At 37.2% G+C, this 27,608-nt stretch overlaps 1 long non-coding RNA gene across 1 annotated transcript; it reads left to right on the forward strand.

Moving 5' to 3' along the window:
• Window positions 1-27,530, forward strand: LOC116793636. Its single transcript, XR_004359545.1, has 3 exons — window positions 1-155; window positions 9,953-10,007; window positions 27,424-27,530. It is a non-coding gene; the product is annotated as an uncharacterized LOC116793636 (long non-coding RNA).
• The last annotated feature ends 78 nt before the right edge of the window (window positions 27,531-27,608 follow it).

The raw sequence follows: 27,608 nt of genomic DNA on the forward strand, positions 1-27,608 counted from the left end.
GGTTAAGTGGTATTTACACTTTAAGATGAAAATGATTGGGTAAAGGGTCCGAGAAAAACTTCATCTTAGTCTAAACAAGCAACGTGTCAATGCTCTCTGTTCTACTTAGAATCTTTGTTGACCAGATCTGTAAATATTACACATATTATCTGAGTGTAAGTATCAAACATACGGGGCTTAGTTTCTTCAAGAACTTTTAGAGGCTCATTCAGCAACTTTTCTAGTGTTTTTCCTTGTTTGTTTTGTTTTTTTCCTTCTATATAGAAAAGGCAAAAAATATTACTGGTTAGAATTCAATTTCTGAGAGCCTTGCTTATTTGACAAAGTATCGGCACCATTGAGAGCCACAGATTTACTTTTTTTCCCCTATACTGGTATGAAATTTAAGAATACTGAGTGCCTGCACTCTGTACATGCAGGCATTACTAGGTGGGGATGTTCCATCAGATTAGTTTGCTAATGTTTTATCCAGCAGCGTTTGGTAGAAAGCATATTGACAGCACTTTGCTAAGTTTGCTTATGTGCTTTGTACCTGAGGTTTTCAGATGACACCAGTGTACACTGTGGGATGTCACTTGTACCTGGAGGGAACTGTGGTCCAGCTTAACAAACTCTTATGATTCCTTCCAACACCTGGTAACTCTCTGAAGCAGTTTGTTGGCACGTGGAACCTGCTGAGAGCATGAACAGGATGGTGCACCTGCAGCTGGAGTGAAACAGTCAAACTGGTTTACCTTGGTAGCTTTATCTGTCTTTGCAGAGATGCATCTACAAATATAGGAGATTTTGTTCAAGTTCTTGGAGTATCTATAGAGCAGTATTTTGAAACTTGACTCACCTGAAAGAATGATAGTGGGGGACTAAGTATCAGAAAACCAGGATGAAGAAGGCTGCTTTTCTGTGCTTGCTCTTAGGCCCAGAGGTGCTTTCCCAGTACACTAAAAACATTGTTGAGGGGTGGGAATTTTTTTTTAATTCTTGCAAGACACAGTTGATCAAGCTGAAAGATTAGTCATTATCTAGTCCTGAAAGAGCAGAATGTCACATTTTGTAGGAACTCCAATGTTGTCAGGAGGAAGGAAGATTTTGTTCCACTATTGTTGCACATTGTCACTCTCATAGAGTCAACTTATCCTCTTGCTGTTTGAAGTCTTTCAGTGGATGTTTGGACAAGAGACAAGGGCTGTTTAATTGTACCATAAGTGGTGCAGAATGAAGGCAGAATGTTTATTTAGAAGACTAAAGTGTAAATGGTAGTGCTTTGTGACAAGTCTGAGTGTTTCTCAACAAATGGAGTTCCTCTTTCTCAGGAAGAGTTATGTGCTACATGTGATAGCTTTCACTTTAAGACAATGTTGTGTGTGGAAACACATTGCAGAGTGGAAAAATTGCTATTATAATATAATACCTCTAATTACAAAATGCTTCAAATTTCACTGTGACACTGAAATTTAATTTGGAACTTTAAAGATCTACAAGCATAGTAGCAACAGTTTTAATTGTTACTGATTTCCATTGTTAGCAATGGAAACTTCAGTTTCTCTGGTTTTGAACTATCTGTTTTTATGATGCTGAGCTTATGCCATTTCATTTTCCTTTTAAAAACTCTTAGGAGAAGTAATCCAAATATATTTTTCAAAGCGTGTAAATTTCTGTGTTTGTTTGGTTTGCTCTTCCTCTCATGCAAATTATATAAATGTGATTCCAATGATGTTTTAAAATAAAGCTGTTAGTCTAGTGAGGAAAGGTCAGAGACAGCATGTTATGTTGCTTGTTGATTTATAATACTGTGTGGTTTTCAAAAAGACAAAATGATAATTTCAGGCAAACAAGATACCAATGACTAACTCTGCCTGCTCTAAGGCTGATGCAGTTTATGCTTTTCTGCCTGGTTCATTTTGTCTTCATCACGAAATAGTATAAACAGTTCTAGCCAGGGGTATAAACTGTGTAGAGTTTAACTGTTGTGCACAGCAGAGTTTTAGGTTCCAAGCCTTAAACAGTAAAGCAGATTTCAATTCCTAAGGGTCGTACCATATTTTTAGTTAGGACTAAAATATAACAGTTGCCCGAGGAAGAAGTTTTAGTCAGAAAAATATTTGGGGTAGGCAAAAGCCTTATTTAAAATTTTACTAGAAAATGAGAATTCTGTGCCAGTTGTCAGAAAACATAACATGCTGAGCCACAGGAAATCTGTCTAAGCAGTGTTACTAGGTGGGCCTCTGAAAGTATTTACTAGAGCTTCTGATACCTACCAGTCAGAGTGTATGACTGGAAATTCTTCTGGCACACAATGCAGCAGGGTGAATTTTTTGCTGCTACTCGTCTGGGACTCTAAGAGGAAAGGTGAATAAAATGTTCTCTAACCTGTTCTAGTGAAGCTCTAGCAAAGAATAAATATTTTCTGAGTTTAACTGCACAGCTGTTGTGATCCATACACTTGTCCACCAATGTGGGCAGCTGAGAAGTTCACTTTGTTTATTCTTAGACAGCTGTGAGACTCCTTCCAGTCCTTCAACAACCATTGCAAATTCTAATCTAAATGAACAACCAGCGTTGAAGTTGATGAATGTGGGCTAATGGATGGGGAAAGCTCTGCATTTACAAGACCTTTGCTGGCTCTGTCACTGTTCCCTTGTCTAAGCCATACTTGCTTCTACCAGCAAGAAAGTCTAAAAAAGTGATATCTGTTCAGAGAGACACTGCAACTGTTCAGGTAAATGTTGGAGCAGGTGATTTCTTGAGGTTTCTTCCAGCCTGGGCTGTTGAGAGGCAGGTGAAGAGCAAGGTTTGTGTGTAGATATTGAGAGACAGGGAGCTACTCTTGCTTGGTGTCCAATGGAGGGAGACCTGTTGCACTGGCTAGTGTGCTTATGCTGCTGAATCAGAAGGGTGCCATGCAGTTAATTGATTCTGTGCTTAAGGTGATGTTACTGCTTTCCAGATAAAAGGAAGTTTTATACTATATGCAGTCTAATTATATTTTAAATAAGGAGTTCTCAGGTTTTAGTTTTTCTGTGACCATTGTGAGGGATGGACATAGAATATTTTATAATGGATGAATAACTGCCTGCTTCAAGAAGCAGGGAAAATAGAAGCCAAATGTAAGCATGAGTAACAGCATTTATACACATTGTGATTCAAGGGATAGAGTCACGGAACAACTTCAAAGATTCCTGCTACTCGACAGGACATTTGGAACAGACTGAGATGAGAAAAAAGCATTCCCTCTGCATTACAAAACTCTGGCATTCTCTTTCAAACTGCTAATTAGGAAAAATAGGTAGCACCCAGAGATGAAAGCACTGTATGTGTCAGTCTTAAAAATAAAGACATGATTATGGAGTTCTTGGTACCCAGCATCTGGATGTTGGTCCTCCATAATCCTGTTTGTGTATCCGAGACAGAATTTAGAAGAGTAAAAGACTAACTTCTCTAAATCATAGTGATGAGTGCACTTTTGTTTTTCCCAGATCTGAATTGCTTTCTATTTAAAAAATTGATTTCCCCAAGCATTTTTGTGGGGTGTTCTACCTTAGTACTTATGAAAGTAGACTTTTTTTTACAATCAAATGATTTGCAGGTCCAAGTATCATAATATGTTTGATTGCAAGTGTTCTTTAAGTATACTTACTAAAATTTAAACACATCAACTCTTGCTAAACCGAAACAGAGAAAGGCATGTGTTTAGTAGGTACAAAGATTTCCACAGTCCTAAAATGAAGCTTGACCAAAAATTAAGTGCAGAACAATGACACTTATTTTGATTTTATTATATTTTGAAAATAGATGACTTGCAAAAATACCCTGCAAGGGTAGTGATACTTAAAATTTGAGCACCCTGTCCTGATTTCCAAGATATTTCTCTGTGGCTTGTGAAGGATAGCTGAACCATACCAGATTGCTGTTGGACTGTTTGATTTAGGAAAGAATAACATGGCTACATGTGTGGAAAAAGTGCCTTCTGATGACCTGTAATAGCCACAAGAATTTGTTGGCATGTGGAAATGTAATTAGGAACATGTGGATCCCAAGAGTGCAGGAGAGTTTGTGGCACAGGGGCTAAGCTCAGAAGCTTAATGTGCTGAAGTTGTGAGTAGAACGACCAGTGACAATGGTGTTAATTGCAGGTGTTGGTAGCATATAAAAGTATGCCTGCCACATTGCTGCTTTTTATGGTTGTTGCAGGAAAAATGTACTGGGATGAAAGTATGCAATGAAAGTTGTGACCAGAGTGAATTTAGACTTTGATAACTTCTAGTATCTAAGTATCTAGTATCTAAGTTCATAAATTCTGTTTGAGCTGTACATATCTTTGCATGTGGCTGCAAACTCCAGTTTGATAGTAAGGCTGAGATTCTGTCCTTGTGTTTTCATCTTGGACTGAAATATTTAATGCGGTACTGAGGCCTTTTGGAAAAGTTTAAGGGAAAACAAATCACAAAGCAGTTTACTGAGATCCAGTTGAGCTCTGCGTGTGCAATCCAGAGGTAACGGGATCTAAGGCAGATGTTACTGCTTGACCAGGTGACAGGAGTTCTCCCAAAGATATGTGGAGTCAGCTTGATAATATAAGGGTCAGATCAAGCAACTACAAAAGGACTGCTTTTCTGCTGGGAGATTCTAGAATACCAGTCTAGCAAAGTGAATGTAGTGTGGGATGAGATCACACAATAGAGAAAGCAGGAGACCACTTTTTTTCCCCACACAATTTGTACTCGGTGGGGGCTCACACCTGAGCAGCAGCAGCTTTGTCAGAAACACTGACATACAGCTGGTGAATTACTGAATATTTTTATTGCACTGCATTTGCTCTCCTTTTCCAGGACCCCTGCCCTGTCCACTCATCACAGTGTGTATCAATCAGCCACTTTATATCATATTAATACATGATGATTTGTATCAGCAAAAGTTGTTTCTGCATCTGTGGGGTGAGTGAATAGTGCAATATGATGTATTCTAAAGTGTTTCCTTGTAATTTAATCACTATGCATGAAAGGAATAAGGAAGTCACCTTTTAATAAAAATTTCTGTTACAAAATTTATTGGGCCCATCAAAGCTACTAACCAAGGCAGATTTTTATGGAGATGATCTCTTTTAATTCCCTGCTCAGCAAAGTCTCAAGTGAACTACCCATATAGGAAATGAGCTGCTTAGAAGATGTTTTGCTCCATACATTTTGTTACAGGCAGATGAATGGAAGCCTGCATCAAAGAGCTTCATTTTTTTTCATGGTTCAGTGTTCAGGTGGAATATGAGTGCAACCAAAGCAAATGCTGACAGCCTTACATTCATCTCAGGAACCTTTTCTCCCCTCCCTTGAGAGAAAGTGAGCTAAGAAAAAGGAATCTATAGAGTTGCATCTAAAATTCCCTAATTATATCACATGATATTTCTGCGGGGAATTAAAAAGTAAGGCTAAAATGAGGCAGATTTTTTTTGTTCTCTTTTTGTTGCTTGTATGTGACTGTTTGAAGGTGACTGCGAGACAATACGAACACAGAATTTTGTAGAGAAGAATTATCTCATTTTTAAGCTATAATAACACTTTCAGTGGTCAATATTTCAAAGTTTGAATTATGTTATAATACTGGAGCCATATTTGTTTTATTTTTTAATTGGACACATCAATTAGATATCTGCACTGACATCTCTTGGCAGCTTAAGTTAGGTGAAGACTCAGTTAAACACTGACTTCATGCCTGCTCAGCTTTGTACATGGATATTGCTGTATGTGATTCTGCTGATTGAAAGTTGCATGATTTAAGTTCATCTAAGACTTGCTCTAGTAATAAATTAATTTTCTAGTGCATCTACATTTGTGAATAGTGAGATGGTGAGCCCCTTAAAAAACTCCCCAAACCCAGATTTCACTCTGACAAGTGAGGTTGTGACTGGGTAGCTGTAGGAAATGCAGGTGCTAATTGGAGAGATTTTGCAGGTGACTGAGCAGTGTAAGTGGCATATGCTTTTGTGATATTTCAGAAAAAGAAAATATATAAAGATGGTCCTCTTCATTAGTTGTTTCTCTTAAACCACATTTTCCTGCAGATACATCACTAAGTATTCTGCCATATATTGTTGACCTAAAATTCTTACCAATATTCACATAAACTTAGAATGCTAATAAACTATTTTTTCAAAGCAGCCTGCTTAGAGAAAATTGTGATCACTCTTGCAGCACTATCTCATACAGTTGCTGTTGCTGTGATGTGGTTCTTTTGAGGTACTAATTTGTGATCTGACATCAAAACTATGATAGCACAAACTGCAATTTATGAGGAAGTAGAGCTGCAAATGTACCTGTTAATGTGGTATGTCATTTAATGGAGGTATGTAGTAGGAATGGGCTCATCTGTATAGACCAGACACCTGGCTGGGTTTTCACCACAGACATATGTTATTGTGTCTTTCACTAGAAGACAGATTTTGGTGAAGAACTCCATCGAGTACCAGACCTCTTCTTCCTTGTCTGGTCTTTCCTGGGTCTACCCTGGTCTGATTCCAAGCCATGGGCCTTTTATTACTCTGAGAAACAATACTTTTTATGAGATAGAAACACGGTGAATTAAATATGGGTATAAGAGAGATTGCAAGGCAAGGAGAACAGAAGCAGACAATGTCACCACTCATGCAAGTGGATCTTTTTAGGGGTGGACAAGTACAACCAGCATGGAAAGTCTGAATGGTGGAAGGCAGTAAGAGAAGAGGACATAACCTACTGGCAAGAGTAGGTTATGGTTTTGTGTAACAGATTAAGAACATTAGTAGCAAAGAAATGATTAAATGTAATGCCTTTGGTTCTTTCTGGAATGCACCTGTTCGTTCCTTTGTTTATAACCCTGGCCTTGTGTAGTTAATCCTACAGTCTGTCATCAGTCTAAAACTCTTGAACAGTTCTGCCTAGAGAAGGGTGATGTAATTGGGTTGATGTCAATTTATACAAATAATACAAACCTGCAGCTGAGTGGATGTTACTGTGTGATGTTTCCCAATGAAAGTTGTAACTGCATGTAACATTCCCTTGGATCTCAAAGGACTAGAAGACTAAATCACAGCTTTATCCTTACAAGTAAAACCCATCCCTATTTTCTTTTAGTTGTGAAATCAAGAATTTGTGGTGGTGGAGTGGGACGTTTCTATATAAGGAGAGTAAGTTCTTGGTTGAGACACTGTTTCTATTTTACAGCATGGATCAATGCATTACTATACCTCTTTAGAATGCTAGTTGCTCAATCAGAAAGGTCCATCAGTCCAAGACATTTTATATGGGAATTACATTTATAATTTCTTGTATTGATTAAAAAAAGAATCTCCCTTACTTGAGTCCTCAAATAAAGAATTTTAATTTAAATGAGTTGTTGCCAGCCTAGGATCTGGCCTTTATCCTCATTCCTTAACATTAGCCTGAAGGTTTAATTCAAGTTGTATTTAGTGGAATACTTTTGTAGTCCTTCATTTACATGTATGCCAACAAGCTTAAATGCACTGCAACCTTGGAAGACTTTCAAAGGAAGTAATAATTCCTCTGAAATAGGTCTTTTGAAAGCTTTATCTTGTTCTTTCTCTTTTTGTTAATCTTGGAGCCCCTTAGCATGTCAAAGCAATTTTTCTAATGTCACATCTTCTAGACATTAGCATGAAAGAGCTTTAAAAGATGATTTGAGAAAGAATAAATGTTGAATGAGCATTTATTATAGAGCCGTTTATGCTACATTTGCATTTTGACTATATTTTTGACGTGAAATGTTTGAAAAGCAGGCTAATTCGAAAGTCAATAGTCTCTAAACAATGTATACTACAAGTCTGTTTACCCTGAACTGTTTCCTTTGTGCATTAATTTACAAAAATAAGATTTCATTAGGCTTAAGCTGATTTGTTTATAGGGATGAGATTAAACTAGTCTCATTAGTCTTAACATTGAAATGGTATTCCCTTTAGAAATTTGGTAGTGATCAAAAGTTCTGTTCAAGTTATAATGAAGGGAATAGGAAAAAAAACCTCATCAGTCAATTGATATTGATCTTTTTTTGAGTTTTGATTCCTTCCAATTCAATGGTTACAGAAAATAAGTACTGAGAATACCCAGGTCTGGAAGAAGAATAATAATGTTTATTTATTGGAGTACGACAAAGGAATTTGAACAATTTTTAAAATTTATTTTCAAAACATGACAGTCTAGAATTTTCTGTATTTGCAGTAGTTAACACAGTGAAGTTCTGCATAATTTGGATTTTTTTTTTTATCTTTGTGTGTGGAGAGTGGCCAAATAGCATTTGGAATATTGATACCAGTAGTTGTATGCTACCAGGGTAAGACATCATGTGTCATCCACCTGGGTATGTTATTCAAGACATTCTGGAGAAAGTGCATAAAAGAAATTTGGGTTTCAGGCACTGCAGTACTCTGTATAAGTAATTTTTAAAAGTCCACGCTATTATGGGGTTTCTGTACTTTGCAAACAGTTTGCTAATTACCAAAATTTAAAGGAAAGTAAAAAAAAGAGGCTCTCCCTTCCATTTTTACATTTCCAGTGAAATCTCAACTTACAGAGAAGGACTGAAGTATTAACAAAGAGGAAAAGAATACACAAGATTGGCATCTGTAATGGTCAGGAAAAAGATAAAAGCTAAAAACGGGAAGGTGTGAGCAGGCAGCAGGGAGTAAAAGAAAGCTGGACGAGCTTTACCTTCAGACAGCTGTCCTACATGGTAGGCAGGGCTCCTTTTATAGCCCCCCAGACCTGTCATGCGATAACAACTTGGAGAGCTATTGATCTTTTAACTCCAGAAGATATGTCTAAGGAGATCCAATAGTCATATTAGTTGTCACAAATACTGTCTCCTAAAACTTGTTGTGTATTCACACATATTACTGATTTGGAAGGCTGTGTATTCACACATGTTACTGATTTGGAAGGTTGGGTTTTTTTAATGCAGAAGGTTTTATCATAATTATGTAATTATTATTATTATTATTATTTCCTGGATGACATTTGTGTTCTAATTTTTGACATGCTTCTGTCACTGAGTCCTTAGTACAGGAAAGATTCAGATTCTATATTGGTACCATAGGGAAGGATTGGAGTGAGAATTTAACCATTACATAAATCCCATAAGCAACAGTCTTGATTTAAGTAACGCAGAAGCGAACCTAGTTTTCCTCATCTTTGCTATAATTCAACTCTTTTTGCCATCCAGAGAGGAATTACAATTTCCCCAGCATAGAAGCCTTAAAATACTGCTAATAACCCATCATTCTGATGTCAAGAAAGCCATAATCATTCTAAGTATGGTTAATGTGCAATTACACAGAGTTGCCCTCCTTAAACAATCCTTTTTAAGTTCTCACAACTTACAGAGGGCAAATCTTGTGGCGCCAAATTGTAGAGATCAAAGAGCCCCGGTAGTAGCAAGGATTCTAAAATGCCAATGCTATCAGAAAAAGGGGAATCCAAAAAAAATTAGCAACTTCTCCATGGGTGTTCTTGGAAGTATATTTGTCACTCATCTTGAGGCTCTGTTGAAATATATATTCCCAGAGCAACAATTCACTGAAGAAGATTCAGTAGACAACTAAATAAAATGTGGTTTTCTGTAAGTATATACATCTTCAGATACAGAAAAGATATCTGGACTATTTGATTAGGTGTTTATATGTATTTACATTTATATGTACATATACACACACAAGTGTGATATATCACAGATGTGTGTGTATGTGTTGTATGTTTAAACATACATATAGAGCTGCCAGCACTGTCTGAGGATCTTACAACTATTAGTCTAATACCTGAAGTGAGAATCTAATTGAGAGGGGATGTCAGGGAATGTTTAAATCTGAAACATAACAGACCTTAAATGGACTCCCCTTGACTCTTCAGATGATATTTGTTGTAAAGGAGTACATAAAGAACAAGTGAAAAATTTACACTCTTATTGTTATTCTCAGACACACAGAGGCATACATAGAGGGAAAGAAACTATTTGTGAACTTTGTGAATAAGGTAAGTGTTCTCATAAAAGTGGGATTTTTTTAAAAGGGAATTGCTGAAAATGGCCTAAGAATAAAACTTTTGAACACTGTCTCCTTTTTTTCCTTGGTATGAACAAAAGCTCTAAACGCTGTAGCCTTTAACCTTTCCAGGTCTTTCTGTTCATTTTCTGAAGAGATTTACATGAGAGATGTTCTTTTTTGTTTGAGCTGTTTGATATAGGTGATGATCATGTAACTGCAAGGGCCTATCTTTCTCAGGATCTTAGACCCCAGCACTGAGCTAAAAGCTTGCTCTCAGCAGTGGATAGCAGATGAAAATACCTCTGTCCTCCTTCAAATATTATTCCCCTGGAAGTTTTAGCATTTCAGGGCTAATGCTTTACTACTTGGGTGCTTCCAAACCCTAGCCTTGAGACAAAACTGTAAGAGGTTGTACAGTACCCTAGACAATCCTAAGAGGACATCTATGAGTATGAAGTAGTTGCCTGGGTGCTGAACTTCATCAGTCATGATATCTGTAGTAGTCTGTGTCCCTTCTCTCTTTCTATATATGTGACTTTAGCCCATGCATTTAGAGATGAGAACAGAAGCATCCTTTAGCTGAGAGACTTCTAGGGAAAGAAAAATTCTGAAGTGAACAGTCCTATTGTCTGAGTGAATTCTTGCCCTGTGCATGCCTTTTGGAAACTCACTCATTACTAAAGCATAGCAATTCAGGGAGAAAAATGCTTGTAGTTGGGCTTTAATGTGAAGTCCCTATAATTTCCATATATTAGAGATTTTATATTTTCTTTTATGTGAATAAATAACAGCATACTAGGCAAATGTTGGCATTTCTGAAGTTGGCTTACAAAAAAAACCCTAAAGAAAAAGCCCAAACAAACCAAACTATTCCATTTACTAAATCTAGGACTTAATTTATTGACCATAATGGATTTGGTTTTTTCAGATTCCAGCTAAATTAGTTTTCTGCCTTGCTGCGTACTTATCTTGCAGCTCGACCATTTCTTTCTTTGTCGCTCAAGACTTGCTTTCTAAAATTTATTCCATGTTATTTCCTCTTCAACAGGAAGAATTATTGAACTATCAGAAAGAGTAGTTCAGCAATTTCATCATATTTCACAGTGTGTTGCATAATGACTGCCTTATATTGTATTCTCTTCTTTCCTCCCCATCTCTCACTTGATATATCTGTTTTGTTTGTGCTGCTATCTGGGATAGTATCAGCACTGACCACTGATCCAACAACACCTGCTACTATATTTTCTCAAGCTTGCTTTGAATACTGTGATAAGAACAAGTAATTTCTGAACCTGCTGGTGACAGGTGAGTAAAAAAAGGCCTGTTCCCCCCCCCCCCCCCCGGTTATGATAATCTGCTCTAATAAAAAACCTCTTCTAAATAAATCTTGTTTCAGTAGAAATGTAGGGATTAGAAAGCACAGAGAATCTAATTTTCAGGAAGACAGAAACTGGAGACTGCAACAGCCACCTCTTCTGACAATTGCCTGGTGCTCTCTCCTGGGCAAACCCTGGCCATACAACCAGGGTCAAAGCTCAGTGTTCAGCAGAGCCTTGAATTGCATTCACATATTTAGATACGAGCCACAGTATGCCATTTTATAAGCTAATTTCTGCACATTTGGGTCACTTCCACACTTTTTAATTTATTACTTTTTACTTTTCTATTCTGAATAAGCCCTAGTGTTGGAAGTTGGTTTAATTCAGTTCATCTACACAATAGCTTTATTCTTTAGTAGTGTGCTCTCTCAGTCTCTCTTGACCTTCTCCCCATTATTGTTTTCCTCATGTAATCCTGCTTTACTGATTTTAATTTCATAAGTTCATTTGCTTTCCTTTGAAAGATACCTTTTATTACATATGTTTTTTTCAATAGTCAAATTTACATTTGCGTTCCATAAATAACTTTCTCTCTTTTGTGCAACTGCTTAATCTTGTGGTGGTGGTGTTGTATTTTTTGTGATATATTTGTGCAAAGCTTAATACACAAAATATGAATAAATAGCAATAAACACTGACATTCTTTCTCACTAGCATTAAAAGAAATAGAATAAAACAAATTCTGCTCCTCTGAGGTAGATACTTTAGTGTTCTGAATGCATCCTTGGAAAAATGTAACAGTCATGTGAAAGTATTAATTCTACATTTTATATGTTGTATTTTTTGAGTTGTCACTCTTACAGCTTCTTTGCTGAAAAGAAATTCAGCTTTTGGATAATAAAACAACTCTGTGTAGGACATATATTATTATATTACAGTGCCCCCTTCTATTTTAATGTAGTAGATTCAGAACAGTGCAAGTAGTCTAGAAGTTACCTCTGCTAGTTAGCTCTTCTGCAGGCAGAAGTTGGTAGTTGAAGCTGTAGTTTGTAGCTTAAACTTCTGACTAGTTGTGTTTTTGAAAAGTGAGGGAATGTTAAGTATAATGTAGCAAAGGCTGGCCCTTGGTAACTGTGCTCTTACCTAAAACACATTAAAAAAAAAATGACCAAGAGATGCTTTTTCCACTTCTCTGAAAATAGAAAAGAAGGAACGAAAGAGAGAAGTGCCCAAGAGATTTTGAACACATGATTACCTTTTGAGGTACAGGTTAGGAGCTAAAAAAAAAAAAAAAAAAAAAAGGCAGAAGCCAGACTTCAGAATCTGTGAATCCCCTTGAAAGTTAAACATCTCCCTGATTTCTCAGACTGGTTTCTCATTGCTTCTGGCTCCCTGTAGGAGTCCAGTAACCATAGAACCAGGGCTGATCTACTCCTGTTTCAACAACGTCCTGTTTCTATGTTCTTTAACATATTAACTATTCTGATGGAAACAGTATCTGAGCTTGAGTTGTTGATCAGCAATTGAACAGAATATAAACTTGGTTTTTTTTACTAAAATGTTCATTCACAATGCAGTTTTAGAGTGACATCAAATGGGATGTGCTACACAAAATTATATTCTAGTAACTCTCCCTACTGACTGCAATCTTTTATTAACATCTCATCTTTTTTCATATCCCTGGGTCCTGGTTAGTCAACTGTTACTTTGATACTTTTGCTTGTATAAACAAAACTTTTGTGTGGAGTGGCAGCTAGTGTGCTTCCATGGAGGAATATACACAATGCTGACGTATGTATCTCCCACATAGTCCCATAAATAGGCATTAAGCCCTATTTATGCCTATTCATCCCTGTTCATTGACACAGAATATAAGAATGTGCTGGTTCTGCTATTTTTTGTGTGTTATAACTACAGTGAACAACTCCAAGTTTCAACATAGTGTGATGAAACTTGTATGTGAAATGGAGCTCCATGGATGCTGTTTTGTTGAGCATGTGACACTGGCCTTTGGAATGCTGAGGCTGGATGCAGATGGGTTTCTCTGCAGCAGGGCCGGTTTACCCTGGCTTCATATCTGGCTGCTGTTTTCCTTTGGGTTCAGTTTGGTATTCTGTGATTGAGCAAAACTCCAACTGACTTCAATTAAGAGGTTGGCTGGGGTAGGCACTAGTGTAGTAAGTCTTTTTAAGGTGTTAATGTCACAAGTTTCGTATGCGTGTGGAGGTAAAACCAGTTTTCATATAGGACACTGCAACAAATTGACAAACTATTCCCAGGCTACTGGGGTCAAAGGTCCCCTGTAGCTCCCTACCACCCAAGATGAGTATTGTCTGGGTCCTGGAGGAGCAGGATTCTGCAAGTACCAATGACTGGGACTTGTCTGTCCCATTAATAATCAGAAAAAAATGCAAATACAAAGGGGAACTCGTAGTGATCCTGCTATTAAAGCATTAAATGTTTTGTAGCATAAGAGCACCAAGTCAGACTTCTCTAAAGCATTTGAAATTAGGACCCTTTAAAAAAAATACATCAGTTGGAAGGAAAAAAAAAGCTTCAAAGCTGCTTTTTCTCCCCCTTGGAAACCTGCTGGTGTTAGGATAAAATGAATAGAGAAAAGAGAAAGGTTTGCCTTCTAATAAAGCATCTGTTGCCCACTTTGAACATTTCTTACTTCTTTGTGAGTGTGCCTCTTCAGTTATGGGGACTACTGACAATGAAGAACAGAGGTATAGAAAAAGACAATACCTGTTATATAGCCAATATTTCTGATTTCATGTCACTTTGAACAGAATCTTCATTTGACCACATGCTGTGTCCAAAAGGAATTTCTTTGTTGGCTGATCCAAAGATGCTGTAAGATGCTCAAAAAAGTAAACTGCAGGAATCTGTTCAATAAGAAAGATAAAAACAAACCTTACAATTCATTCAGTGCACTGCTATCACTTTTAACTTCAGCCTGTTTTGGCATGCTGCATAAAAACTGAATTCAAATGACTTGCGCTTTTTTTCTCTCCTTTCTAAAATATTATTAATTCTGTACATGGATTATAGAATTCCTTCATCTTGGAAATAAAAGGTAATAAAATAAACAACTTCATACAGACTCAAAATGTGAGAAGGAATAAGAGGTGCACGTGCATCCCTGGATTGTTTAGAAACCTGTGGATGGTTATTATTGCCACTGAATTTCAGGTGCTGTAACCACACTTTGTGAGGGCTCCCCTCCACAAAAGATTTGCAGCCTTTTACAGCAGGAGGGTCTCACATCTGGCTGAGGAACTCACCTGAGTGATTCAGCAAAATTTTGTCCAGACCTTAGACACTTTATTTTTCTTTCTTCTGTGAAAGCCTAAAATTCAAGGCCAAAATGAGAGGAGATTGTATTCTAAGGGCTTCCTTCATCTCTTCCCAGTCAGCTCTTGTCCTGCTTGCAGTGGATAAAGTCAGCTCGTGACTGGCCATTGAAGCGCTAAGCAAAGGCAAAATAATGAAATATGATGTTAAAGTTTGACCTAATTCAATTGAGTTTAATGAAAAAAGAGGCTGCTTTCATTTTAAATGGATATGGGAAAGAATGAAATTTTGAATAGGCAAACATTTTGATCTTTGAATGATTTAGTGTAGATAAAATTGCAGAGATGACTTCCTTTGCAGTGCTTTATTTTGGTACTCTTAAGCTCCCTAAAATTTCCTCTCAGATTCTTTCCTATTTTAGCCTCAAGTCTATTTTAGAATTTAAAGAAGAGCATTTGTAGGTTGTGGTTGTAGGGTTTTTTGTGCTTAAAAATACATATGTTTTTTCTTATGGATCACACCACTCATGAATGGAAGGAGGGCACCTGTGGGCTGGGGTATAACTCATTTAAGAGTAGTGAGGCCCTCTACTCAACAAGGATGTTCTTAATTACTCAGATTTAGTTAATGACACAGATTTCCTACATGCCTGAATTATAAAGATGCTCTGAGATGCTCACATAGTACAATAGTGAGAGCCTTTAGCACAGGGATGTAATGATTGCAGTTGAATTTTATTGTGACTATAGTCTAGTACAATTACTCGTGAACTATTATATTGGACTGTTAAATATACAGGCTAATTTTAATTTCTCAGTTGCAATGTCTACAACGTAAGAAATGCAGCATGTTTTTGGAAGGAGTTAAGGTACATTATAAGAAATTACATCTATCAGACACTTTATGGTATTTGTGTGAAATCTTGTGATGATAAAGAGAAAATATAACATGCATAGGTCTTTCAAATATTACAAACGATTGATATTATATAGACATAGATATAACTGAGGTCGATTTCAACAGCATTGTGGTTCATATCAGGGTACAAAAATTGGCATATGAAATCAAATATGCCATCAATCAAATTTAGTGTCAGAGACATTACAGGATTTTGCAAGAAATAATCTTGTGACATGATCCTACTCTTTGAACTCAATAGGAAAGCTCATTGAAGTTAATGGAGCAGGGCTGAGTCCTTGCAGAATAACCTGTTCCTACTGAGAAAGTGTCTCTGTAACCCTTTCTTAAACAGTGGTTGGACATAAACAGGCTGGTGAGGACTTGGATACTTTTTAGTAATAACTTTACCTACTTATTTTATAAGGATGTTCTTGTAAATATCTAATTTCTTTTTCAATATCATTCATATCTCTGACTCAAATTTTTCATTTTGCAGTGAGTTCCACAGATTTAATAATTTTTCTGTTGAGTGTTTCTTTCATTGTTTTTATATTTATACCTTTCCTTTTTAATTTGCTTTACCTTCCTATATATTTTAAAAGAGAGCAAAAAAGAAAATCTGATCTCTTATCCATATCCTTCATTACTGCCAAGTTTCTAGAATATTTTCTCTCCGTTCTCTAATATTCTTAAATTCATTTGTTTGTTTTCACTGAAAAGTGAAAATATTAATTACCTGAGCCCTGATGTCCTGAAGGAGCAATGCATCCACTACATGTAGGTGTTTGAGAAAAGTCTGGAATATTGTGGCCCTTTGAAAAAAGGCGACACAAACCTTGGAAACATGGGTTTGTGCATGACATACAGGGTGAATAAACTCTGCCCTTGGATAAGTTTCTCTGGGTCGGTTCTTTAGTCTGGTACAGCTGAAACAATCGGGTTCTGCTGTGAGGCTGACCAGGCTTGCTCTGGGAAGGGTGGCAAGATTTGTGCTGACAGATCATATTTCTAACCAGATTTGAGCAACAGTCGTTTCCTTTCACTGTCTTCCATTTCAAATGAAGCCACAGCAGATACTCCCATTTAATCATTAGCAACTTACCTCTAAGCTGGGCACCCTCTGTCTCATTTGAATTCCTCGGTCCGCAGCCACTGCTGGCTTTCCCAAGGGTTTTACTCTTTGAATTATGCATTCCTTCTGTCAAGTCATCAATAAGTACTCAGAGCAGATGTATTTCTGTAATTGATTAATTATCTCTTCATGGCAAATAGTAGAGTTTGTGATCGAGTGAGCAGGTTCATAGATTCTCTTGATCAAAGCATCAGAATCTGATTATACTTCCTATAAAGAACATCCTTTGAAGTGGATCAGCACTCAAGTAATTCAATTACCTTCTTTCTGGAAAATTCATCTTGAAAGGAGGTCATTTGCTCAGGTACAAAGAGGTGAAAGATACTGTTTCCATTATGACCCATATGGTGACTTTATGTCAGCCTCAGAAAAAAAGGAGTATGTAAAGATTATTTACTCTACTGTAGAGGTAAAGGTGTGACTTTTTTAATTCTGTAGATTAAATAGATATATTTTCTTTAAAATGGATCCCATATATGTTCATTTGTGTCTGACCTTTCCTACAGTTTCAGAAAAAATGAACAGTTATCAAGTTTAAACTTAAAGGTTTGCTTGTCAGTCTATTTAATAGCTCTTATTCTCCTCATAAGTCTAGATTAAAGCCCCTTTTTCAAACCAGGCATCACTCTTTTTTCTCTCCTTTTACATAGGGCTGAAAGTTTCTAAGGGATAACCATTAATCCAGGAATTATTTTTCCACACTCTTTCTTTCCCAGAAGTGTGTCAACGTTGCTAATTTCATTATTAAAATAGATCAATTGTTTTTATTAGGTAACAAAAGAACTTTAATACAAAGAGATGAAAACTACTGTTGAATATTTCTTTAAAGCTGAGAACTTAAAGAAAAATAATGGAAAAAAGTAAAAGGCGTTTTTAATTTGAGCACTTTTAAACATGAGAATTATGTTATTGATTTCCTTCTTTAAAATCTTAGTTTTATTTATACTGTAGATAGGAAGTTTGCAACAGTTTTACATTGCTTCAGACAAGGCCTATATAAATCCTGTTAGTACTAAAATTTTTCCCCTGTTGTCAGTTAAGGAGATAGGATGGGGCATAATTGCTCTGTAACATGATAATTTTTATCCTGACACCATCAGGAAGACTTCAAATGAATGGAAGAGATTTTTTTCCTCATATGTGGAGATAGTATCAAAATGTGCTAAACTAAAATTTGTTCTTTTTTTTCTTCTACTCAACAACACCTTTGCTATAATTTTTCCTTTCTTCTCAATAAGTAGATCAGATACTAGAAGGACCTTTTTTCCCTGTAAAGAGGATCTGCTGGCTGTAAGAGCTGACAAACATTGTGTGGTTAAAAGCTAACATGAAAGCTGAATGAATGAAAAGAAGCAGGTTAAGAAAATGGAAAAGTCAGCCTTTTAAAACAACTATAAAAGTAACCATCTCATTCTGTGGCATGTGGAATATTTGAATGGAGATTAAAAAAAATTAGGGAATCTTGTATTCTTTTCTGCCTTCATTCTCTTTTGGGTGTGAAGGTATCATAACATTTTTAAAAGTTCTCTTGTACATTCTTTGTTATCACTGGACATAAGGGAACGTGTGACAATGATACTTCCTAGAGGGGTGATACACATGGTAGATCTTTATAGTTAGCTTGAATTCTGTGACATTTTACTTTAGATCTTGTACTGGTGGATATTCAGTGTCCCTCAGTAAATCTGTTCATAGTAGAGGACAATTAATTAGTAGTTTGCATTTTACCAACACAACTGAATGAAATGCTTTTCTCTAGAAGTAGTTAGATAATGTGAGGACTGCAGAATGAGACTTCATTTGTTTTGGCTGTATGTAATGCATGCTAAATGCAGGTCAAACTCTGTTAGGACTGTTAGGGCTGTTGAGTCAATAACTCATCCTCCATTACAAACATCTCCTATGAAGTAATAATGTGTTGCTTTGGCACAGTTGACTTAATTATGACTATTCTATTCAGCTGAATGTCATGAAAGTATTTTTCTCAAAATGCCCGTACTGTGAAAGTTCCAGATTCTTTGCTAAAGCAAAAGTCCATGAACTTGATTATTTTAAGTTCATGGCTATATGTGAATTGGATCAATATAAATTACTTTGAAGCAGAAAACTGTAATCAAAATGAAAAAAAAACATAAAAAATTACTTAACTGCTTCTTTTTTACTGGTGCTGAAGGATTAAAGTCCACTTAGCATAATGAAGATAGAATTATGTGTGTGACCATGGAGTTATTCCATTGAAAGCCACGGAACACTGATAAAATGTAGACGTGAATGCTGGAGCAGTAGCCAAGCAATGAGGATGTTAAGTGGATGAGAATGTTGGAATGGAAATGGAAATCATTAAATGTAGGTGTCAGGGTTTTGACATGTGACTATGACTTTAGGCAATTTTGCAACTGATACTGGAAAGAGGAAAAAAAGAAACATCCTATTGAAAGAAAAAGTTTTCAAACTTTGCAGACCAGAAATACAAGCTGTTCAAACAGATCAGCGAAAACACTACTACATTTCCACATGTTATACTATTTTAATAGCTGCAGTTTGTAGTGGCTTATCAATGGAGTGGCAATGGAACATCTGGAGTGAGCTTTTGGGGGTGCCTGGAGCCCAGCTGGAGTAACACTGCTCCCCATTGTCAACGGGGCATGAGCCTGGGTGCTCAGGAGCCCTGTCTGATGGGTGAGTGAAATGGAGGCTTAATTCTTTCTTCTCCTATTCTCTCTCTCTCTCTGTATGTGCCTCTCTGTATCTTACACAAACTTTGAGTCATTAGTGGACTGCCTGCTGTAGAGATCTCCGGGCTTTACACAATCTGGCAGTCTGTCACTGGAAAGGAGATCTAAATCAAATCACAGCAGAGGAGAAGAAAAATTTCTCTTGTGAGAGCTGTCACCTTGCTTTTAAAGATGGCAAGGATTTGAAGGGGAAAAAAAAAAGTATTCAGAAAGAATGTATTTCCATAATCCAGCAAACTTTTTCTGGTTTGAAATATTTTATAATTGCACAGGGAGTTTTCATTTGTCTCCTCGGTCTTTGTGACCTCATTTGCATCTTTGGTCCCTCACATCCCAGTGTTCACACTAATCTTTATCCATCTCATCCATGGGAGACTGATAGCTCCTGTGAACAGCTCCTGAAATTAAATAATGTTATGTTGATATAAATTATAAATGTTAGAAATATGCATCTGTTTCCAGTTAAATACTGAGTCCTGAGTTTTCTGGAATATATGGAGCTGTGGTAAATATCTGTTCTATATTCCCTTTAAAAATAATTAATAAAAAAGAATTTTTAATTCTCTTGAACTTGACACTGCAGATTTAAATTATATCTCTACTGTAGTGAAATATGTTTGGTTCTCAGTAAGCAATTTTGCCAATATCATGTCTACACTTGTTCGTTGTGAATGTATGATTTTTCTTGTGACTTCTTTTCATCACACTGGAGTGACTGTAATTTCTTTTTCCTTTGTCTCTCTCCCTGTGAAGGGAGAAAAAAAGGACAAAGGCTGCAGTACCAGGCTGTACTACCAGCAGCACCACTGGCACCAAACAGAGTGAGCACCTAACTCAGTTTCTTGCACTTTTAGCAAATCAGATTAGTATTAACTTCTGTATTTTTCTTGATCTGAAAATGCTTTATCAGCTTGATTTGGACTTTGTCTTTCATGGTGCTGTGTTTATGTCACTGTCAAGTGACATCTGAAATAAGTTCACAATTTCTTCTTCCTCTTGTGAATCTTTTCTAGGTAATACATGCTTGACTTCTGCAAACTTCAGTGGCTTTCTCAAATTGCAAGCTACAGGACATTTCCAATCTGAGGTGCTTAATTTCAAAATTAAGTTGTCTGATAATTAATGAAGCATCTCTTGTGTTCTTTTGAAAAAGTCAGGCTCTGAAAGGTGGAGGAAATGAAAACTCTGGCATGACAGCAGTTCCACCCAAGCCTTATGATTAACGTGCTGGGATGGATTCTCAGCTGTGCTGAGTTTGGCCTTCCTGAAGCTGAGCGGAGCCAGAGGGAGTGGTGGCACGGAGCCACCTTTGCAGTCCTTTGATCCTGGGCCAGCCAGGGGCAGGACTGGCTGTCTGTGCACTTGAAAGCAACCTAAGAGGTGTTTTACACTGTGCAGCTATAATGGTGAGGTAGGGGCTGTGAACCCCACAGCTGCCCCAGCCCCCCTTCAGTGCTACCCTGGGCATCGCTCCATTCTTCTCCCCACCCTGACTTATGACACTATCACTTGTCACCAGGAATCACCTGCACCTTTACAGGTGCTGCTTTTAGAAGTAAAATAATAGTCAAAGTCCAAGAGAAAAATATTACCTGTTACATTTACACATAGAAGAAAATCCCTCTTTAACCAATATGTCCATTTCATTTTGAAACAAACTCATTTTTAATTATTTGTCACGATTTCAATATCTAAATCCATTCTATTGTGTTACTATTAATCTTGAATAAATATTTTATTTTTAGGAATTCTATTTACCACTAAATGTTTTTCATTAAAGATATTCAAGGATATCAACTGTGCATTTTTGAAAACATTTGCATATTGGAAAAACATACATTTCCTGGAATAAGGTGAAAGACTTCTATTCTGGAGGGAAAATGTTTCACTTGTTTCTTAAATCTATAAAGTGCTACTTCCCCATCAGGGCTTTATTTTGTGGTAGTAAAGTAGTAATCTTAATTCTGAGAAAATATTCTTTCCTCATTAATCATGTTCATAGATTACATACTCGTGAACTGTTTGAGATTAGTGTGTTTATCACAGAAATATCCTGTAGACTTTTCTGTTGGTGTGATCTGATTTTGAGGATTTGAAATTTTTAAACTATTCCATTAAAATTTTTCTTTTCAAATATGAGAGCTATTTAAAATAGAAGGCTTGCTATTTGCTGCTACTGGCATGTTCTTTGAACTAGGTTGTCTAGATTTTTTTCCCTTTGGATGAGACCTTTATGGAAGAAGGGACAGATGATCTTGTGTATCTGCCCAGTGTGTGGTTTCTGAAACATCTGGTGCTGGCTCTGTTGGAGACAGAGGAGTAGGGGACAAGGAAGAGGGGGAGGAAGCATTCTTTTGGAAAAACTGCTTTTTCTCTTGTTTATTTTAAAATCTTATCCTGAACATCTTCAGATTGCTCTAGTTTTGAAAGTTCTGGCTTTGTCTCCAGTTGATATTAGTGAGTTATTCTGTCCTCATATATGTTCAGTGTATAAACAATAAAAAAAATGAGAGCCCTATGGTACACTGTTCCTGAAATACTGTTGTTCAGTGATCAAGCTAGCAAAGTCTGCATCCTAGTACAAATCCATGCTTAACTTCTGCATTTACAAATTGTGACTGCATTACTTTACTTGCAGCTTTAATGTTCCATTATCCTGTTTGTCCTCTGTGTGTGTGAATGTACTATCTCACGTGCTGCCTGGGAGGGGGTGCATTGTGCTACTCCCACCCCAGGCTGTATTCCTTCTCTTGTCTGAAAGCACTAGGAAGCAGTGAGCGTAGTTCAGATCTTTGAAATCTCTGTATCTTATTTCATCTGGAAAAAGCAATGTGTTTCCTGAATCCTTTTAAATCTCTAGGTCTTAAAGGAAGAAGTTAATAAAAAAAAAAAAGAAAAAGGCAATTAAAAAAAAAAAGCTAAAAAACCCCCAAAAGTCTGAAAACATATGAAAAGTTGCATGATACAGAGGTGTTAGGACTCTGTTGCTAACAAAGATCCATTCAGGTAATGCTTTATTATTAACTGCTGGAAAAATATTTATAAATCAAATTCTCATCTGTTTCTCCCTAAATGGTGTGGTTTTAGGGGACAGTTTTGCAACCAGATTTGGACATTTGGAAAGGAAAGGCAGCACAGCTATAGAGAAGTTGGATAGAAGTGAATAGAAGTTGGGCTGGGTAGGAAGTTGACTGGGACAGGGAACTACATAGAAGGCTGAGGCCCAGGGAGCAGCATTTTGGAGGGAGAAGATGGACTTCAAAGGGAGAGCACAGGCTGGGGACAGGCAAGAGAGACTTTTAAGTGGACTTTGACTTCTCTAACTAATGACACAGAAGCTCTGTGCTCACCAGTCCTGACCCAACTTTAGCTTGAGCCTTTTCCTGTTCTCCCCCTTAGAGAAAATAGCTTTTGTTCATTGTTAAGAAGAAAACGTCAGAGTGTGTTCACAAGGGAGCAGCATCCATTGCATGATTGGAAGCCCTTTCATGCTTTTCCTTCTCTATTTCCATCACTGTTTTAGGAATATCTTCTCCTTTGTGACTCTTTACAATTGATGGCCGTGGACCAAAATTGTTCCTCTGATTTTTTTTTATTTTTTTTTTTTTGTGAGCTTCCAGTGGGAAACCATAAAGGGTCTAATTCTGAGATCACGATTTGAGGATACTTGGTACTTAAAAGAATCAAGACCTTAGAAAAATTACTTCTCATAATAGTGGTAAAGCTGACCTAGAATATTTCCAAAGGAAAGTCTTTTCTGTGAAATATTAAGTTAACAAGATGTGTTAAACTCATGTGTCACACTTTGAAAGCTTGAGAGTTTAGAAGTGGGAAGCTCTCTAAATTCACAAGAAAGATGAAAAAGGCGAGAAACAGAGGAACAAGAGGGGAAGGACAATGTAAGGCACTTTTTCTTAGCCCTCTGTGACCAAGACAGGTTCAGAAAGTTACAGCCTGTCAGACTCATAGAAACAGTTGGCAGTTATTTTACTCAAGTGAGTAAGATTTCAAAAATGGGAAAGACAAGGGCTGCACATTAAAGGTTTCTGAAGCGTTCCAAGAGCTCCTCTTTTACCAATTACATTCTTGTACATAAACCAAAATGCCTTATAGACTCTTGAAAGTTTTCTTTAACACATCTTTCTAGAAATCTCTAACTCCAAAGTGGAAATCTATAAGTATCTTTACAATATAAAATTGATCTATGAGCAAGTGGCTGTGTACTATTGACAATTTTCTAGTTGGAAATTTTCATGTGTTATAAAAAAGTAATTAATTGATCTTGGAGCAAATTCCAAAACCATGTGAATCCTGGACAGCGGCACTAATGTTGCTTGTGTTCTACTATTCTATTTGTTGATTATTATATATGTAATCTTTTGGGTGAGTCCCTTAAATAATAGGAACAATAGGTATCCTACAGTGGGAAATAAATGAAGACTTTTCACGTACAGAGTGGCACTACTCTTTGCTGCTCCAGCATGGTACTTTTTGGACACAGCAGGTTAGCAGAGAGCAGTGCAGACCAGGAGAGCAGCAGCAAAGCTGTGCAGTTCCAGGCCACAAGCTCCTCAGCAGTGTCCTTGCTCTGAGCATCCTCCTTAACACAGGAAGATGCTCCTCCCATGACCCAACATGCAGCTGTCTGTCCATTATAGACACCAGGCTCACACTGAGATGAGAGGATCAGCCACACAGTATTGTCATCCCTAAGTACTGAAAATTAATGATATTTTAAATAAATAAAATTAGAACTTTATTTTCTGGTTTGTGGGCTTGTAGGGTATGTTTGAGTGACTTTTCTCAGAAACCGCAAAGGCTGGAAACTTTCCTTCTTTTGTGATTCTCATGTTATTAACTGGCTCCAGATGTTGTAACTGTACAAACATAAGTAGTGGGAGAGTTGTAACTATATCATTCATGTATCAGCATTGGGAAGAGAAATCTGAAGAGGCTGATAGTAATTTCTTCTCCAAGAGGAAACATTCAAGGCAATTAGGTGTAGCTGAGCAGTAAATAGTTGAGAAGTAAAATGTTGCCATGGTGGATAATAAAAGATAGTTTGAGGTTTCTCTGGGACCACTAAATACAGAAGGGTCATAAGATTAAAAGAGAGCAAAAAGAAAGTAGGCACCTCACTTATTTTTCTGCTTCAGTACCGTGCAGAGAGGTGCTTTAAGGGATGCAGGTGTGCTCACAAAATGCATCTTTGAGAGACCAAAGTTTACTGTAAAAAGGAGAAAATTGTTTCTAGAATAATTTGCACATACATAAAATAGATTCAATCTTTGTATACTCCTTACACTAAATCTGAGGTGTTATATCTGTGCAAAACTCCATACTGGTGGTCTAGCATTGACTAATAAAGGCTCTACTAATTCCTGAGAATAGACATACTTGTAGTGAAATGCTTAAAACACAGAGGCTAAAAAAGATGTCATTAGAGTGATGGATTCTGCAGTAAATGTTCCCTTTGAGAAAATGTGTCATAGTATATATTCTCCTCTATAAATTGTACTAGTTTGTGGTTTAGAAAAACTGAAGGGAAATTGGATATTGGAATTGGGTTTGCTTCCTTGACTGTGATAAATCCTGGCTAAAAAGCAAAATTTAAGACAGTGTGTGAAAAATATGGAGAAACCAACATATCAGGTCATGGTAGATGTGCTGTATTTATGCATTTAATACTTCCTTTTGGAGTATCTTATCAATACAGCTGGGTTTTATCTGATTACCAGTCTGATGCTCAAGAACATGCACAGACTAACACACATTGAACTCTTGTAAATGCATTTGGAAAAAATAGCAGGGTATCAATTATTCCATGCAAACTGCTGAAGTAAACTGTACTTCAAATGCAAATCCCTCCCAATGCTGAGGATGGCATTTGCCCTCACTAGCATGCAGGTGTAGCTATACTTGGAGACTGATATGAGAACCAACAGCCTTACAGTGAATTAAAGCATTGTTAGCAGATTGGACTGGGGCTTAGATTCTTTTTTTTAATTTGTAAGGAAAGCAAAACTTCATTTATTGCCAGTCAGTCTAGAACTCACCCCAAGCCTGGCTCAGATTCCCAAGTGCTGTCGCCTCCTCTGTGTGCAAGGTGTGCAGACGGGGTGAGGTGGCTCTGCAGGGGCTGCAAGGGGAGCACAGGGCAAACCCTGCCTGGAACAGCAGCACCGGGACCTGCACTCCCACCGTCACCCCTGCCCCTGCTTGGCACACTGGCTGCCACCTGCACTGCCCATGAATTCTGCACTGCTCACGTGCCGTGAAAAACCACTCCCAGGTCAGATCGCGCTTACACCACCTCACTCACACGGAATCTGGGGCACATTATACACAGGCCTCTGAGATGAAAGGCCAGCCCTGAACAAGCCATTCTCCCATGGAATCCTCTCAGTCAGTCAGTCTCTAATGAGAAACACTAAGGAACGTGTTTCCAGCTCTTCTCTGGGTTTGGCCAGCTTCTAAAACCTGGCTAATTGTCTGCATGTGTATTGTTCAGTTGAAACTCTGTCAGAAAACAGCCTATCTGGTTGGATTTAAAAGTTAACTCTCCTCCTGTCAACCATGTTACTCTAGTTTAAACTGGAGGGTAAATGCCATCGATAATTTAGGTGCATATTCTACTACAATGCACAAAGGAAAACTAAGCCGTTTCTTTCAGTTCAAGACCCCACTGGGTTAATGAAATGTTCTTAAAATAAACAGCTCACCTGTGCATTTGCTAGCTGAGTAATCAACATAAGGATATTGCTTTGAGAATATAGCCTGCAAATAAGGGGCAAAGTTGACAATTAATACTAATATTTCTGTAGGTAAAACTATATCTGCCTAATCGTAAACTTTTAAAGAAAAATTAAAATGCTCTTTATTGCATTTGAAAGAGGTGAGGTGTGTTTTGTTAACAGCAATTTTTAAACTTTTCCCATAACATGTGTTATGCTGTATTACAAGTCAGTTTTCCTTTAGGAACAGGAAGGAAGTTCTTAGAATGAATACAAGTTCACCTTATTCATTGTCACAAATTAAAATGATGACTTGTTCTACCTACAGTAGCTTGTAGATTGCTATCATATTTCTAGAGATAGGTTTTAACTTAAAAATAATTTCTGGAGGCTTTTTGCTTTTGATCAATTATGTTGCGTTGTCCAAAATGAATAAGTGTAATAGAAATTTATTTAACTGCAATTCAAGTTGGCTGCTAGCCAGTCTGGTTTTATTTGTTGGATAGCTTAAGTGACAAAAGCAAAAAAAGCTTTTGTGCTTTTTTGTTGCCCTTCTTTTTCACACACACTAAGACTCTTTTTTGCCTACTGGGACTAAAGTTTTGGATAGGAATAAAACAGTCTATTCCTTGCTATTTACTTTAAAGAAGAAAGCTGCGTGGAGGCTCTGATATTTTTGGTAGGCACATGTGGAACAAACATGTGTAATTGTAGGACTGATCCAGCAGGAAGTTTAGCTGTATATCATGGTATGTCATTTAGGGGAATAATCTGAAGTATGAAACAAACTTAAGTGTGTGTGAAAGTGCCGTGGAGCAGAGGAAGTTTTATGTATGAAAATGCCCTGCTAACATAACCTGTGTGCAATTATGTAGACTATTGCATGCATCTCTGTGACATGCAAATTTTGCTTTTAATGTCCATTCTGTTATATCCATGAAAACAAAGAGACAAAAAGTATATTAGTCATTTGCCAGATGTCTTAGGATGCTGAAGTGGCTGATATAGTCCAAGTAGATGGAACATCAGGACTAGTTTGCGATGTGATGTATTGAGTGTCTAGTGGCCTTCAGTTATTCTCATTTTCCTTAAGAGCTGGAAATTCTTGAGATAAATTAAATACCCAAAAGGTGTTTGGCCTACATGCAGCATTTATTTTTTTTTTTTTACCTTTTTTATCTTTTGAAAATGAATTCATCAGTCTCACAAGGTAAAACTACTTGTTGAAGATGCTGCAAGAATGTGCCTTGCACTTGTGTAACCAGTTCTGTTTGTTTACTTTTTTCAGACAGTGCATCAGTACCTCAGGCGGCTTCTTTGTCTCTCAGAGTACCTCAAATCTCATTGCACCTTAAAGCACCCTTCCAGTGTGGTGACACACAGCATCAGGGGCCACCAGGAAACAGAAGCATTACAAAGCAGCAGCAACCATCTGTTGTGTTTCTGACATTAGTGAACTGCAACAAGAAAAGG

This window comes from Chiroxiphia lanceolata, chromosome 13, assembly GCF_009829145.1.
Source record: "Chiroxiphia lanceolata isolate bChiLan1 chromosome 13, bChiLan1.pri, whole genome shotgun sequence".
NCBI classification, from domain to species: Eukaryota; Metazoa; Chordata; class Aves; order Passeriformes; family Pipridae; genus Chiroxiphia; species Chiroxiphia lanceolata.